Consider the following 17,795-nt stretch of genomic DNA (forward strand, 5'->3'; position numbering starts at 1 on the left):
AACAAGCATAGTCTTCACTATATCTCTCCAGAGGAGTACTGATTCTCACAAAGTGTGGATCCATTTTTTCACCTACATACTGCATATGCTGGAATGTATTTAACATGTGAAGCACATGCTTTTACATTGTTATCTGTATGCAGTACTTAGAAGTATACTGATGTCATGGCCATGGTGTTCCAGCCATTTCGGAGCTAAATATGACTGGCAAGATATTAAAATAAAAGGAAATGACTGTCGTGTGAAAAATATGTAGAAATGTTTCAGGGACAGGTCCTTTGACAGCACTTGTAGGATTTCCAAGATATTTTGTTAGCTAAAAGGGTCATTTACCTGTTCTTTTGTGGGGTTGGGGCCTAAGGTGAGTTACGGTTATGGCACTAACAAGGATATCTTGTTCTTGTTACTCTCCTTGTTTTGCATCCTGCCTGTTAGTATTTTACATTGTAATTTACCGGTGGGTAATACTGACTGGCTGCCTTTTCTGTTGTATTTGTAAACAATATTTTATAGTTATATGATACTTGTGTGTATTATACATCTGTTTTCTTTTAGGCCATCTGCAACCATGTAACCAAGACATGTGAATTCATGTCTAAGACTCTTCACAGATGCCAAAAACTATGTAATAACTGAAGCTTTTCGGCAATATGGTGCCTTCATCCTTCAATGAGGAAGACAAGATAGATATGGGCTGTAGGCTCATACTATGGCAACAAATTGTTGTCAATGTGAATGGCATTGGCGGCCACAGCCAAACCTATGAACAGTTGTGCCACAGGGCCACTGACATGATAAATGCCGCAAGAAGGCAAGCAGCTGCAGTAGGCCATAACCTCTTGGTTACAGGTGGAGGCCCTCCTAGGGAACCACCACTGACCCCCAGTGAACTGTGTCTAGCAGATCTATGGAACACAGTCAGCTCCCAGGACACTGCCATGTCACATATGCTGGATGTGGGAGCCAGTATTTCATCACAGGAGGAGCTTTAATAATTTAAAGGAATAAGTTAAATATGTGTCACATGCATTTATTTGATTGGTGGGGATTGAAGATTGCTACAGGTATAAGCTTAGCTTGGATTTGTCACCCAGTCTTGTTTAACCAGTTGTTTACTGCAGCTATACAGGGGCAAATGTATTAACCCCTGTGTTATTGTTGATTTTGATGTTGTTGCCCTTACCTCTTGCTTAACTGCTTTCAGGACCATCAGCCTGAAAAATTTCAGCCTCCGATATTCACCAGCAACACTTGCATCCTGCAGTTGGTAAGCCAATTATTCTGTCAGTACTGCTGATCAATTTAAACAAATATTGTAATGTGTGATATTGATCTCAGAAGTATTGCAGTACTGTCTGTAAGTCTGTAATAGTGGCATCAATGTTACTTTGTTACAATACATTGCACTATAGTAGTGCCAGTATTAATGCAATCCTGTGTTTCTTGTTTTTTTTTTTTTATTACAGGTGAGTCTGACAGTGGAACTATGGGCCCTGTGCCACTTGATGTCAGTATCTCATCAGACTCTGATGATGATGGTGGACAACCCAAGTCATGGTCAGGGAGTGAAGAGGTTGAATCTGACACAGAGGTTGACATACTTCCATCCCCTGCATTCACATTGCACATGGCCAGTAGGCCTACACCTACCAATCCACTGAACCCACAGATATTGGACAGGTGGAGAGATAGGACATTGATCAGGGAAGTGTGGCTGCTGTGGCTTCAGTGCCCATTGATGCTATTTGTAACCATAGTGTGAGTGAAGTCCCATGCAGGAAGACTGATAGGGGTGCTCTGAGGGGGCCTGCTGTTCCTCCTCCACCTGGTGCAGGTGTCATTTCCCTTGCCACTCTATGTATGCTTAGGGACATCATGAAGGCACAGGCACATTCCTGTAGGTTATCTAGACAAATGCTTAGGGCTGTGGCTGCGACTCAGTCTGACATGCGTGACTGCCTCCACCATGTTGCTGAGTCACTAGATTGTATGAATGACATGTTGGAATGAGGGGTGTATGTGATGATTTTAGGGGTTTCTGTCATGGAATGAACAGTTTCTGTGATGGAACATCTACTGGGAGGGGAACATTATCCTTGTGGGTGTAAGTCAGCCACAACATTTGCTGATAGCCAATGTGACTGTGCCCAATCACAGTTCTGCAGTGGCAGTACCTCCACTGCTCTATCAGTGACTGTGATGCCCATACCTTGACATGGCAGGCCATGGGGTCATGGTCCTGGGTGTACCTATGATGGGAGCTCATCCAACAGACAGAAGCTACATTCAGTTAGCAGCACTACATCTGAGCATGGTCCTGGATGTCATCTTGCCAGTGCAACTCCTGGCAGAGCCAGTTCTTGTGGTTGGGGATGAAGATGATGAACTGCTACCTCTACCATGCATGGCTCACACCTGTCCAACACACAATGGCATACAGCTAGTACCCAGCTTGGCTGTGTTTAGGCGCATACTCACACACCAATTTCACCTGGAGGACCCACACAGACACACACAACACTTACTTATTTTGTCTCACTTCTCTTTTTTTTCTTTTTTTTTTGTCCTACTGTCCACCTTTTTCATTTCATACTCACACATGCACTCACTGACCTCTTATGTCAGCTGAGGAATCCTGCAGCCCCCCACAACACCCTGTGCAAGTGATGATAACTGTGCCATACCCACGTGTTCTACCTTTTTGATTCAAGGATACAAATTCAGTGTCTGATGCTTAGGTGCATAGCTAACTTATTGCTTACTATATCTGCATTGGTGTTGTAGAAATGTTCATTGTACCTGTGACTTACATTGCCTTTTGGAAATTTAGAGAGATGATAGCACCCACATATCACAACTTTATAGTGTATGCTGTTGTGGCGGCCACGGTGGTGCTTTGGTTAGCATTGCTGCCTCACAGCAAGAGGTTCTCCAGTTTGATTCTTGGCTGGGGTGCCTTCTGTGCGGAGTCTGTATGTCCTCCCTGTGGTCGCGTGGGTTTCCTCCAGGTGCTCCGGTTTCCTCCCACATCCCAAAGACATGCTGTAGGTGGATTGGACACTCTAAATTGGCCCTAGGCATGAGTGTGTGCATGTGCGTGACTTCTGTGGAAGGTTGGGTGCCAGGCTGGCAACACGACACCGTAAAACTCCACTGCCAATCATGAGCAGACAGGTGATCCGCTGTGGTGACCCCTAACCAGGAAAAGCCGAAAGAAGAAGAAGATAGTGTATGCTGTTGTAAGGGTTGGGAAGGCAGAAACTGCAATGTGCATCATTACTTTGTAACTTCTGTCTGTAATAGCCACCACACAACATCCTGTGTGAGTGATGATACCTGAGCCATATCCCTGTTTTCTATATTTTAGAGTCAGGGAGAAAAAGGATTTCTATCTGATGCTCAGGGTGCATAGTAACTTACTGCTTAGTATAACTGTATTTGTCATGTTTAACTGATCATTGTACACTTAACTTATATAGACCTTGGACAGTTCCACAGTTGATACCGTCAAAATGTCACATTATAGTGGATGCATTTGTGAGGGTTGTGAAGAAAGACATAGAAATGTATATAATTACTTTCTGAAATGTCTCTTACAGGATTTTCAAGTCAAAATGTATGGTGCACATCAAAGGCCACACCATGATATTCCAATCTTAGGACTATATGACAGCATGGCATTTTTGTTTCCTTCTCCTTAGTGTTCTTCATTTAAAGTACTTATTTATTGCCACTGTTTGCATTCATGTCAGAGGGGGAACCACCAGCTGCTGTGGGTTTAGGCAGGCATAGATATGCTCAGTATGTCCTTGCATTGGCTAAGAGATAATGCATAGCACACTCTCTCACCAACTAGGGGCATAAAGCCTTCCTCCTACTCACATACATATAGTAGCATTGATGCCAGGCAACTCACACAACATTTACCTTTCCATGTATTTGCTGTGTACTGCTTGCATCAGACAGAGTCAGCCCTGAACTAACACTGTGGCAACTGCTGTATTTACAAGGTAAGTCCTGAACCTGGAGTGTTTTATTTAATAATATCATGGCATGTCCTTGTATTTCATCACTTTGTACAGTAAGCAAGTAAAAGGTTAGAGATTTGTACAGAAATTCCATTAACATGTGACAGCAGAGACATTTGACTTGCATGTCTCCATTAGCAAGTAGTAGGCCTCAGGCATCAAGGATTCACACAATCGTATCTCTGAAGAATACTGATGATCACTACATGCCCTCAGTTTAGCACCATAAGCTTGTAAGGGGAAATCATTACAGAGAGAAGTTCAAAACTAATGAGACACATTGCAGTTTCTGAATTCATGCCCCTCACAAGATCAAACAGGCAGGATGCAAAACAAGGAGAGTAACAAGAGCAACATATCTTTGTTTGTGTCATAACAGTAGCTCAGCTTGGTTCCCCAAATCAAAAGAGCAGTGTGCCTTTGCATGTGCTGTAACAGGAACTCAGCGCTGCTCCCCACAAAACAGCATTCTATGCTTCTTTGTGCTATCCAACCTGCCCTTCATTTGATGTCAACTGCATGTCATAGTATTCCCAGTTAATATTCTCACATATTTTAAGGTAAATTTTATAGACTGGCTTACACACTGCATGTCTCTAAATACTGGTTACATAACTGATGAATGACAAAGAAACATTGAAAGGTAAGACAGAGCTATATATTTGCAAGCAATAATCATAACAGGTTATGTGATTACTAAGTGCACCACATCCAAATACATTAAATACAATAAATGTACAAATAACAGTTTATGCCTTGATACCAGTGTACATTCAGTTGCACTTTGTGTGAGGAATTACTTCATCTCTTTGCTGCAAAGCTGTTTGTGTAGCAAAGATGGGTAAGACATCCATCCTGTTTTCTGAGGGTGGGTTAGAGTGAGAGTTGAAATCTAGACCTATGTAGACATACCTCATGTGTACTAACATTTTCTACTGTGTATGTCATAGATTGATTTTCTTGATTTCAACTATTTCTCAGTATTTTTGGGGGAGGGGCCACTCTTTGAATGATGTGATGCTTAGCACAAACAGGTGTGGCTATGCTCATTTGGTTTGCACATATTATTGGATTAATAGTCAGAGGCATGGAATAATATTGCTGGGCTTTGACCAGTGCTACCAGTATCCCCCGCATTGGTGAACAATGTAGAAATCACTACAGAGACCTCTGGATGAGGAAGAGGGATACCCTTGAATGTTGGATCAAGGAATGTAGGACTGGGGGCACCCCACAGATGTGTAAGCATCACTTACAGACACTATTTGCAAAAGTTAAAAGCTGGATATAGTCAGGATTGGTATTCATAATGGTATTCTGTTCTATTCTGTTTTTTTCCACAGCTGTCACAGACCAAAAACTGAATATGTGAACCCATGCCACGTGACTGGCATGAATGCAAGATGCATGTGGTATGCATGCATCTGAACAGTACTGTTATTGTAACATTAAAATTAAACACACCTTTTTTCGTTTATTATACAGTTGTATCAGATTGAGCATGGCTCTCTCAATTGTAAAAGGAAAGTATGCATGCATTAGTCTGTGGGCCAAAACAACAGTTCATTATTAGAAAGTAGTCAAAGGTTGAGGGTTAAAAAAAACACACTTCCCTAATATACAATACTGTTAAGCTTTCATCAGTATTGCAATGTGACATCAGACCTCTAAACCGGGGGAACCAATGGCCTACTGTAAACTGTAATCAGTATAATTGGAACACACATATGTGCAAAATATGGATACTTCAAGGATTGCTTGCTGCAATCTGTAGTATAGTGTGCATCTGTTATGAGATGTGTAGTCCTAACAGTAAAAATGTTATTTGTTAGGAGTCGGTAGTCTTAAAATTAAAGGTAACAGAATAGAGTCAAATAACTGTATCAATGCATTGTGTGTCATGTATGAAATTACTAATGTTCTCCCTTTTTTTCTCTCACCCCAGGCTTCATCTTCTCTCTCTCTTTTTTTGTTAATTTGTTGTTTTTTTCCCCACAGCATAGCAGGGTAGCCCTGGCCCACAGTATCTAGCTGACCCACTCCACTGGCTATAGCACCAAGGCCCATCATGTCTGGGACGCAACCTGATAGCACCCCCTCCACTGCCCCTGCACCACCTGTCCCTCAGGTAGTTCTGCCCTGCAGGATAGGCCAGTGGTTCCCTCTGAGAGCAGTGGAAGAAGTGGTGATTTTATCACCCACATAGAGCTGCCAGGGCTGGTGTGTAGGATTGTTGTGTAGGATTGTGCATCACACACTTGGTGCATTCCTACACCAAATGGGAACACTGCTCTCCATCACTGTACTGAATAACACAAGGAGAAGCAGGTATCAGACACTGCAGCCATCGGTGCAGTGAGGTGACAGTAATGACCGTCAAGTGGATGATGACTTGATTTTCACTGTCACCCAATTTGATGTCCATGGGTTTGGATGTCCCTATCATCACCCCAACAATGGTGTTCACCCACCTCTTGTGTTCCTCACCATCCCTGTATCTTGTCTTGCATGTTCTGTCTGTTTGAGATTGCTTCCTTGCCTACCCAATCTACCTGACCCAGACATGCCTATGCCCCTTCACCTACATTTCTCTCTGGCTCAAAAAAGCAAAAAGGGCACCTGTCCCAAAAAAAATGTTGTCCCAGAAATAGCTCTCCATTTTGCACACTTAATTTGGTCCAATTGGCTGTAAAACATGATTGTGCTGTGGTCACCCCTCTCTTTGGTTTTGACACTGCAAATTCAGCTAATATTCTACACATCTGAACATTTTTTACTGATGAAGAAATGGATAGCTATGGTTCTTTCCTACATCCTTCCTGCACATTCCTGCCCTCCTTTCACTTTGTTCTTCCCCTTGCTTGCTCCCCTCTTCACCTCTTTCCTATCTTTCTCTTTTGTTTTCTTTAAAGCATAATTGCCCAATGGTGCGCATCATGCACTAGTGCATGTCTATGGCAAAAAGCAGTTATAAGTGTTATATACAGCTGCATTGGAAACCAGTACCATCTAGCCCCAAAATGTACATATTACTCCATTGAGTGCATGAACACATGCTGCCACAGAGTTAGTCAATTAGCACTTACATTTTAGAGAATCCATACCAACTATCACACTTTATAATTTGGATTTACAAGTAAAAATATTTGAAACTGTTACATATACCTGGATTCAAACCCAGCACCATCTGACCCCATAAATGAATGGATTATTAACAGATGGTGTTACAGAATCAGTTGAATCACACATGTATTTTACAGACTGAATAGCAAATGGCAGCCTTAACTGCTGTTGCATAAACCTGCGACTTAACTGAATCTCTGGCTGCTGGTATTAATTCACTTAATGCACTAAGTTCCTTTTTGTGGCCAGATGGTACTGGTTCCAAATACAGTTGTAGCTAATACATTTAACTACTTTTGCATTAGTGTTGCTTACCGATTGTGTGTGATGTGTACCATCATGCACTAATGCTTTACAAAAATGAATGGGGATCATGCAATAAGGCTGTATAAAACATTAATGGGGATCATGCAATGATGCTTCATACAAAATGAATGAGGAATATATGATATTGGCGACATGGGGAGCAAGCACAGGGGAATACAAATGGAAATCCTTGCTAAACTTTGACAGTTACTATTGATTGTATAAAATACATCTGGTACTTAGCTGACTCTGTGACAGCACTTGCTAATGCATTGTTGTTGAAGACAGATGTTACTGGGTTTGAATACAGGTTTAGGTAGTAATTTACAAGTGTGTATGTTAATTTTAAATACATTTACTTATATTGCTGCCATTCACCATTGCTTCACAATGGTGCACAATTATGCTTTAATGAAAAAAAATGGGGAATACAGGAAAGTGGTGAAATGAGGAGCAAGCATGGAGAAAAACAAAGTGAAAGGAAGGCAGGAATATGCAGGAGGGATGTAGGAAAGAACTACAGCTATCCATTTCTTCAACAGTAAAACATGATCATATATAAGCAAAATATTAGCTAAATTTGGACTGTCACCTCTAGAGAGAGGGGTGACCACAACCTAATTATTTTATATAGCCAACTGGACCAAAACAAGACTGTCAAGAAGACATGTGTGCAAAATGGAAACCTATGTATGGGATGACCTTTTTTGTTGTTGTTGTTGGAGAGAGAGAGAGAGAGAGAGAGAGAGAGAGAGAGAGAAGAATGTTGGGAAATGGACAAAGGTATATCTGGGCAGGTAACTTGGGTAGGTGAGAAAGTAATCACTGACAGACAGGACATACAATACAACAAGAGAAGCCACAGGGATGGTGAAGGACACATGAGGTGGGTGAACACGATGGATGTGGTGAGATTGGAGAAATTGATGTCCTATGCATGTCAAGCTGGGTGCCACTGAGAATCGAGTCCTCACCCATTGGATTGTCATCACTGACACTTCACTGCACCACTGGCTGCAGTGCCTGATATCTGCATCTCCTTCAGGTATTTTGAACCAGGATGAAAAGCAGGCACTCCATCCAGCATAGGCATGAACCCACAGTCTGGCACATGATTCTATGCACCATCCCTGGAAGTACTTCTCATGTGATAAAATCACCATCTCTGGCACTGATCCCAGAGGGAACCTCAGGCCTATCCTCCAGGAAAGAATTATCTGAGGGGCCAGGTACTACGGGGCAGCAGAGAGAGTGCTGCCAGGTCACACACCAAACGTGCTGGGCAGTGGTACTGTAGCCTGTGGAGTGGGGGTAGGAGGATTCTGTGGGACAGGCCTACCACACTGTGCTCTGGGGAAAAAACAAGTAAAAAAATAATTAAATAAATAAAAAACAGAAGATTAAGGTTGAGGTGAAGAAAAAAGGGAGAACATTAATAACTTCATATATGACATGCAAAGCATTGATACAGTTTGACTTTATTCTGTTACCTTTACTTATAACACTACAAACAAGTAACATACTTTTTTATTACTTTTAAGACTACACAGTTCATAACAGATGTACACTACAGTACAGATGGCAGCCAGCAATCCTTGACATGTGCATATATTGCACATATGCGCATTCCAGTTATACTGATTACAGTTTACAGCAGGCCATTTGTGCCACTGGTATAGAGGTCTGTAGTTACATTGCAATAATAATAAAAACCTAACAGTATTGTATATTTAAGAAGTATGGTTTCTGAACCCACAACTACGGACTGCTCTCTAATACTGTACCATTATTTTGCCCTACAGACTACTGCATGCATATTTTCCTTTTACAGTTTAGCAATGCATGTTCACTGTTATTTGAGAATATGGAACTGTTGCTTTGTGCTACAGACTAAGACATACATACTTTCTTTTACAGCTGAGATATGCAGGTTCAATTTGATACAACTGTATGGAATTCCAGCTAGGTCATGTTTAACTTCTAATTCTACAGTAACAGTACTGTTCTGATGCATACATATCACATGCTTCATGCATACTTAAAAAACATGCAGCATGGGATGTCACATCCAATGCTCACTCTGTGGCAGCTGTGGAAAGAACAGAACAGAATACCATTATGAATATCAGTTTTGACTGACATTTTCATTGATTCATAGGTGTGTACTTAGCTAATGGCTCTGGAGGCTTTACAAGCCTAGCCCAAAGGATTTCCCTGGCATCGTGCCACCCGACCTTAGTTCCCAGTGCCTCTCTTGAGTAGAGCCACTGGAGTGATCCTTGGGGTGAATATTTCTATTTTCCATCCACTCATCAAGATTTCTCTTGAAGAGGGCCAGTGAGGTGCTCTGCTTGACATGTATGAGAAGTCTATTCCATAGCATGTGCAGTCTCTGGGTTATGAACCTGCCCCTCCAGCATGTTCTGTCGATTGTGGTAATGAGGTTGAGGTCTCTGGAGAATGTGGTGCAGAGAGATTGGGGTTGATGCCTAGCTTTGTGAGTTTTTCTATGATTCCTGTGTGGGGAATGGTATCAAAGGCCTTGGCCAGATTAAGGTAGGCTGCATGATCCACCTTGCCTTCATCCACAGCTCGGGTGAATGACTCAAAGAAGTTGACCAAGTTGAGCAATCATGATCTACCCTTCACAAAACCAAATTGTGTAGGATCCAGAGTTTGGAGACTCCCTGTATCCTTGTTTATTAGGTCCATGATGATGTGTTCATAGCTTTGTATATCAGACTCATCAGGCTAATGGGGTGATAGTTCCCAGGGTCTGTAGTCATTCTCCTTTGTGGAGAGGGATGACTGTGGCAGTGCGACATTTGGTAGGGACAAAGCCAGAGGTGAGGCTGTGATTGAACAGGGCACACAGGTGAGGTGCCAGTTCACTCTGTAGTTCATGTAGAACACAGCCAGGGATATTGTCAGGTCCCATAGAAGCTGTGTTCTTGGCCTTGGACAGTGCTGTTTTAATCTGTACAGCAGTAATACTGGGTGCCTGGCAATCTGCTGGTATTGTGATTGGTCTTTGGTGGGGGATAGAGGGATAAAGTTGGCACTGAATCTGTCGGCCAGTATATTGACAACATCTGTTTGCTCAGTATAGGAGGTACCATTGTACAGCAGCTCAGAGAAAATCTGGGTATTGATGTGGAGATTTTTTACATAAATATAGAAGGCCTTGTGGTTGTCTTTACTATCTGCTGCCATTCTGTTTTCATAGCTAGCTTTAGAGGATTTGATGAGGGATCTCAACTTTTTGTTGAGGCTGATAAGGGAGTTTTTCCAGTCTTGGGACTTTACCTTATTCCGCATCAGTTTTCTCCTTCTGTTGTAAAGTTTGTTTATGGCAGGGGACCACCAGATTAGCTGGTGCAGCATACACAAATTAGCTTTCTTTTTTTGCAGGAGAGTTCTTGGTTCTATTAGGTATGATGAGATCCATGCATCTGTGTACGTGTTCGTACAGTGCACTGGTGCATGATTCAGCGGTCATGCAACTATTCTCCATTTGCATAGGTGCAGTGAAGTTAGCCACCTCTGTTTTTAGGAGCCCAAAGTTAGCTATGGAGAAGTTTTTCATGGTGGTTACCTTTGCGGGGGTGGGGGAAGTGAGGGATGTGGATTTCCAAGGTGATTAGTTTGTGGACAGATCTAACCAGGGAGGAGTTAACTATTGCTGTAGAACAATGGTCGCCCATGCTAGTAATGACCAGGTCAAGGATGTTGCTACCGCTAGTGGGGGTAAGAATGAGCTAGTCCAGGGAATTGGAATTAATGAATTCCAGGAAACGTTGGGCAAGTATATTAATGGAGAGGTAGTTGAAGTCACTCCATATGAGAGTGTTAGGTTAGACCCTAATATTCTCTAGGGTGCTTAGGAACATGGAGTGTGAGTCTTGGGACATGGTTGGGGACCTATAGCATGCTATGACCTTAATCTTTGTCTTACCCAATGTTAGCTGCACCTAAAGTATCTCAGATGCGTTATGTTGGGCTATCAGTCTAGAACTGTGCACATCCTTCATGAATATGGAAACACCACCACCTTTGGAGCTTCATTCCAAGTTCTGGGGCTGAAAGGTGTGGAATGAGTTATAGCCTGGTAGTGCAGGGGTCCTTTCTGCTGCCTTGAACCAGGTCTCTGTTACAGCACAAATGTCGATGTTCTCCATTTTAAGGAGTGCTTCGAGTGATTGTATTTTGAGATTTAGACTTCTAGCATTGAGCAGCATGATCCCCATATTGCATTTGTTTATAGCTGTTACAGTGTAATTTGGTCTTTGGAACACCACCTAAAAAAGGCACTATAGGGGTGGCAAGAGCCCTGGCCAGTATCTGGAAGCCCAGGGGTGACAGATGCAGGCCATCTCCGGCAAAGCATTGAGGTCTGTCATTCATGTCATCCCAGACAGACAGATACTGGATCCCTTTAGAATGACACCAGAAACGTAGTCAATTGTTGAAATCAATCAGTGGTTTCCTGCATCCTCCTTCGGAGGTCATCAAAATGATCCTGGCATTCTTCACCAGTGCAGGGGATACCTGTAGGTACATCAAAGCCCTAGCATTACTATTCCAGGCTTCAGCTTTGTATTCTGAGCATAAACTACCCTCTGCAGCAACCAGGATCCATTCTGCTTAACTAGGAGTCCATTCAACACTTTGGACCCCTGAACATCCCACATCTGCACTTAGTAGCAACTCCCTCACCACAAAACACCAGACATGCCTACCACAGATCAAGCCCAATGTAGAATAAGTAGTTCTCACCAACTGCATTTTGTATTCTGATGTTTTCCTGCCAATTTCACATATTGCACTTACTGAGAATACGCACTTTTTGGTTTTGCAACTTTGAAAAGTTGCAAATCACTTAGCATTGTGCAAACATGGTAGTTGAGGGTGGGCACTGCCAGGCAATGTGTTTGCATAATAGTAAGTCATGTGCAACAGGGGCAAGTAATGCAATTTCAATGTTACTTGATATACAGGCACTTGTGTAAATATTTTAGTCAAATGGGAAGACCATTCCAGTCCAGAGAGCACAAATATACTTGGATGAACACAGTACACAGAATGTCCACACTCATACTTGTGATAGTACATGGACAATACATAGATAAATAAAAAGATAAATGACTGACACGATATTAGTGTCACAGCTCTCACACATATAAATATTAATATCAGCTACACTATGTCAAGTGTTATAAGTCAGAGTGACTATAATATGAAGTGGAACAACCTTAAAAGTGTATGGAATATGGTGTATTCAAACCCTGGACCATGTGTACGGTAGTCATATACTTACAGTTGTTTCAACAAGAAGGTTGAGAAAAGAGTTGTGTATGTTGCACTTCATTGTTGTATTCTGCAATGTTACAACAGTAAAACAAAGTGCGAACACCCTGTACTAGAAACCAGGACAGTCTGTACTACAAACTTACCTGCTGCCACAGGACTAATTACATGACATTCCCTATCTTAGTATTCATTGTAAAGTTCTCACTGTTAATCATAGTGCAATGCCACTTACTGTGTTTATGGGATGGACAATAGTATTAACTGAATGCATCAGAATTATGTTTGTGGCTGTCTGGGTCCTGTCTGCAACCTGGGTGGACCATTCATCCAGTTTGTGAACTGCCACTCTTCATGCAAACTAGATGAGCACATCCAAACATGTTCGTGCTAAGCAGCGCATTGCACTAACACTGCCCCTTCTCCAAAAAAAAAAAAAAAAAAAACAATTGAAGAAATAGTTGAAAGGAGGAAAAACAATCTATAGTAATGCCACCAAACAAATTTTCAAGAAAGGAAAAAGCAATTTCCTCACTGTCATACAATCCACTTTCTCAGCCAGCAACCTTACACTGAAATGTTATCTGCAATTCCGCATTCATATTAGAGGTTTCACAGCCAGCAACACTGGTGTGAGCTATGAAACCTTGCTTACATACACTGTGCCTCATTAATATTTATGGCATGATACCACATGATGAACAACATCATGTGCAAATACACTCTATGTAGGCTCTGCGCAAAACCTACATGGAGTTTACTGAACCCCCCCCCCCCGGGGTGTTTTCCTGCACCTTTATGGCAGAAGTTTGCTGATCTAACTTGTCTGAGGTGGGGATTGCTGGGATGTCACTCTCCTGTTTTGGACACAATAGAAGAGTCTCCATGGGTTCTGTTCAAGCAGCTTTATTTTATATAAACACATCCCTATAGAAGTTTACTTACATTAACTTGAGTATCTTATATATAAACTAACAACTGCAATTATGCATGCTCTCTCTCTGGCTGCTCTTTCAAAATAGCACTAGGGATTGCATGTGTCTGAAATTTACATGCACGAACAGCCTTGACATGCTTCTTAAAGATACATCACCACATCACTTGCACTCTGATCTACATCCTCCCTCTTTGAGAACTAGATCATATGACTCTATTTGGCATGCAGAAATCACAGGTAATTCTTTGTCATGTATTATACAATACTAAATACACATGTAGATATATATATATATGGATTCACTTCATAATCTCGAAATACTGAAATCCCGAATTTCAGTATTTCAAGACCATGAAACCAAAAATCCATAAACCCGAAACCCCAGAAGCGCAAAATTTAAAATCACGACTTCAACACTAAATATACCTCAAACATACACCTCCCTGCACATATACAAACACCTACCCTACATACAAGCAGGGGGGCAAGCCCCCCCCAAAACCCCCCACCCCCCTCTTTAAATATACTAACTCTGAGGTCGCACTACACAGACAAACACCACCACACAAGCTACATTCCCCTCATACACACACATTACACTAACAAAGCAGGCAGACACACACTAAAACCCTACCAAAAACCCATAAAACACCAACACTTACCTACATCTCCAGCCGCGCTTCTGGGGTTTCGGTATTCTGCACTTTCGCCCTTCTGGTCTCGGGCCACTGAAATTCAGGATTTCAGTAGCTCAAGATTCTGAATGGAACCTAGATATATATATATATATATATATATATCTACAATCAAGTCCACATTGTTGCGTATTTCACACACTGGGCTTAGCTACTCATCCATATCATGTGCCATAAAACTGGGAATTAGATTTAGCAACTGGAACTGTCTCTGCACAATGTTTGACCTGTGAAATGTTTGGAACATTTTATGGAATGGAATAAGAATTTTGAACACATTCTGGTATGGAAACAGTGTTTGATTCACTCTTAGATTTGGAGTCTGTATCAAAGAAACAATGTTGTGATGGTGATGATGATTCTGGTGCAGGAAGAAGATGACTCTGGTTCCTCCTACACTCCACACCGTCAGAGTCTATCAGGTGGAATCTTGGCTCAGCACAGATGCCGGTAATCTGTCCAATTCAATCAAAACCTTTTGTTGTTCGGATCCGTACCATCTCTCCTTCCTTCAATGGATGACATAATCTGCTCATTCTGTTGTAAATAGATTTCTGAATATTATGCTTCTTAAACAATTGAGCCTTGATAGTTTTATGGTTTTTGGGTTTAGGTGTAGTTCTAGTTTGCCTGGAAAGCAGTCTTTGAGCAGTTGAACCATGACTATCATCATGGGGTATGTTTCTGAGATTAAGGAAATTCAAGACACATTGATATTGTCACACTTTGTCCTTTCAAGTAATTACTTTGCACTCTATACTGCACGTTCAGCTAGATCATTGGACTGAGGATATTCAGGACTACTAGTGACATGTACAAACTCCCATTCTTTTGCAAATTTCTGAAACAACTGGCTAGTAAATTGAGTATCATTGTCAGAAAGAACTTTGTGTGGACTACCATGAACTGAGAAATGACATTTCAACTTAGTAATAATAGCAGTGGATGTTAGGTTAGGTAATAGATCAATCTCAAACCAATTCAAATAAGAGTCTACCAAAACCAAGTAGTGTTGATTGTTCCATTCAAAGATATCTCTCACTCTTCTCTTAGTGGATGCGAAACCTGGGTGACCACAATGCAAAATCTGGATATATTCTTGCTGTAAGGGAGCAGGAACAACAGTTGTAGGACCTTTAAAAATAATGCCATCTTCCATCAACAATTCATCTCTGTAAGTAAAATAGTTTTGCACTTCAGGGGGTATACTAGATTGCTTTGACGGCCATCCAAAATTAATGTAGTGATTGAGCTTTTGCAAAATTGGGTCAGAGTGTGATCTATTAACTCATCAAGTCTAGTGGTAGAAAAATGTGCAATGACCACATCAAAGTCAAAATTCTCTGTGTCAAACTGTACTGTCATATTTCTGGGCAATCTGGATAAGGCATCAGCCAGATAGAGCAATTTGCTTTTCATGTAGACCATCTTGAAATTGTACTTTTGCAATTTGAGCATCATTCTTTGTAATCTTGCTGGAGTGGAATGCATAGGCTTCTTTAGAATAGTTACTAGAGGTTGGTGGTCAGTTTTAATCTGAATAGCTCAACCATAAATATAATCATGAAACTTGGAACATGCAAATACTATTGCCAAAAGCTCCTTCTCAATTTGAGCATACTGCATCTCAGTTTGGTAAGTGTTCTAGATACATAGGCTACTGGTCTCCCCTCTTGAAGTATAACTGCACCAAGGCCAAATGTTGAAGCATCACAGGAAAGAGTAACTGGTTTGTTCACATCATAGTATCTTAATGTAGGTGGGGTGGCAATTTTCTGCTTAAGATCTTCAAATGCTTTCTGGTGTTGTTCCAACCATGACTATGTAAAATGTTTGCACAGTAGCTCTCTTAAAGGTGCTGTCAACTCACTGAAGTCTGGTATAAACTTGCCTAAATAGTTGATCATGCCTAGAAAATGTTGTCGAGCTTGTACATTGTCTGGTGCTGTCATCTCGAGAATAGCTGCTTGCCTGGTCAGGTCTGGTCTCAAGCCTGTACCCGTAAACAAATGACTTACATATGCAACTTCTGGAAGTCTGAATTTGTACTTCAGAGGATTGAGCTTCAAATTTACTTCATGTGCTTAGTCTAGAACTTACTTGAGGTTTCTATCAAGATCTGCTTCACCATGGTCTCCAACCATTAAATCATCAACTATTATGGCACAAAGATAACCTGAAAACATTTGTTCCATTGCACGTTGAAAGACTTTACTTGCAGAATTTATTCTAAATGGCATCCTTAGGAATCTGTTTCTGCTAAACAGAGTACCAAAAGTAGTAATGATGATTTGTGATCAAGCATCACTTGCCAAAATAAACTCTGCATCCAAGAAAGAAAAAACAGTGGCATTCGGTATTAGAGCTGCGACTTCTTCCACTGTGCACATTGGATGATATGGTCTCTTTAATGCTTTGTTCAGATCTCTTGGGTCAATACATATTCTGATTTCATCTGAGCTGCTACCATGGACGACATCCATTCAGTTGGTTCTGTGACTGGAAAAATCACACATTGCCGCACCATTTTATCCAACTGAGCCTTAACTTTATCCTGCATAAGTATCAAAACTCTTCTTGCTGGTCTGACTACTGAAGTGACTTCTGGGTCTAACTTCATGGAATACACAACTGGAAGTTTACCCAACTTGTCATCGAAACATCAACATACTCTTGAGAAAAATGGCTTCAGAAAAATTAGAACTTGGAAATGCAGTTATATGATGAACTTCTTTAGCAAAAGAAAGCAGATTCATTCTCAAAACAGTCTCTGAGACCAATAAAGATTGCACTGGTCTTCAGACTATATCGAATGCCAAGTTGTAACAGTTCTTGGCCAAATAACATGAAAGCATCACTGAACCTTCAGTTTGAATTTCTTCACCTCCATAAGCGACAAGTCTCTCACTACTGGCTACATTGAGTTGTTTGTTAGTTCTCACTTTAGCAAATGTGCCTGCTGATATAACATTATACTTTGAACCAGTGAATACTTTAAGCTCTGTAGATTTTCCATTAATCTGGACAGTACAAAGCACTTCACTCCTTGTTAATAAATTTACTGCATCAACTCTTTCATCAAGCACTGATACACCATCTACAAAGAAAGCTGACTGTTTTGGCTCTACCTGATCAACTTGCTTTTTGTGCAACCTTTCTTTATAACTGTGTGAAGTTTACTTGATTTGCAAAAAATGTTGGAAACAGTTCCATTTTTTACATTTGTGGCATTGCTAAACAAATGCTAAGCACTTCTCTCTTTTAGACTTGCATTTAGTATTTTTTGTATTATTCTGGAGCTTTTCTCCCCAGGACTCCATTGAAAATGGGCTCTTCATGGCCCAATGGACCATCCTGGTAAACAAACTGCAAATAATAATAATAAAATAATAGACTCCA

Source organism: Protopterus annectens, chromosome 11.part0 (assembly GCF_019279795.1).
Source record: "Protopterus annectens isolate FY-2018-M chromosome 11.part0, PAN1.0, whole genome shotgun sequence".
NCBI classification, from domain to species: Eukaryota; Metazoa; Chordata; order Ceratodontiformes; family Protopteridae; genus Protopterus; species Protopterus annectens.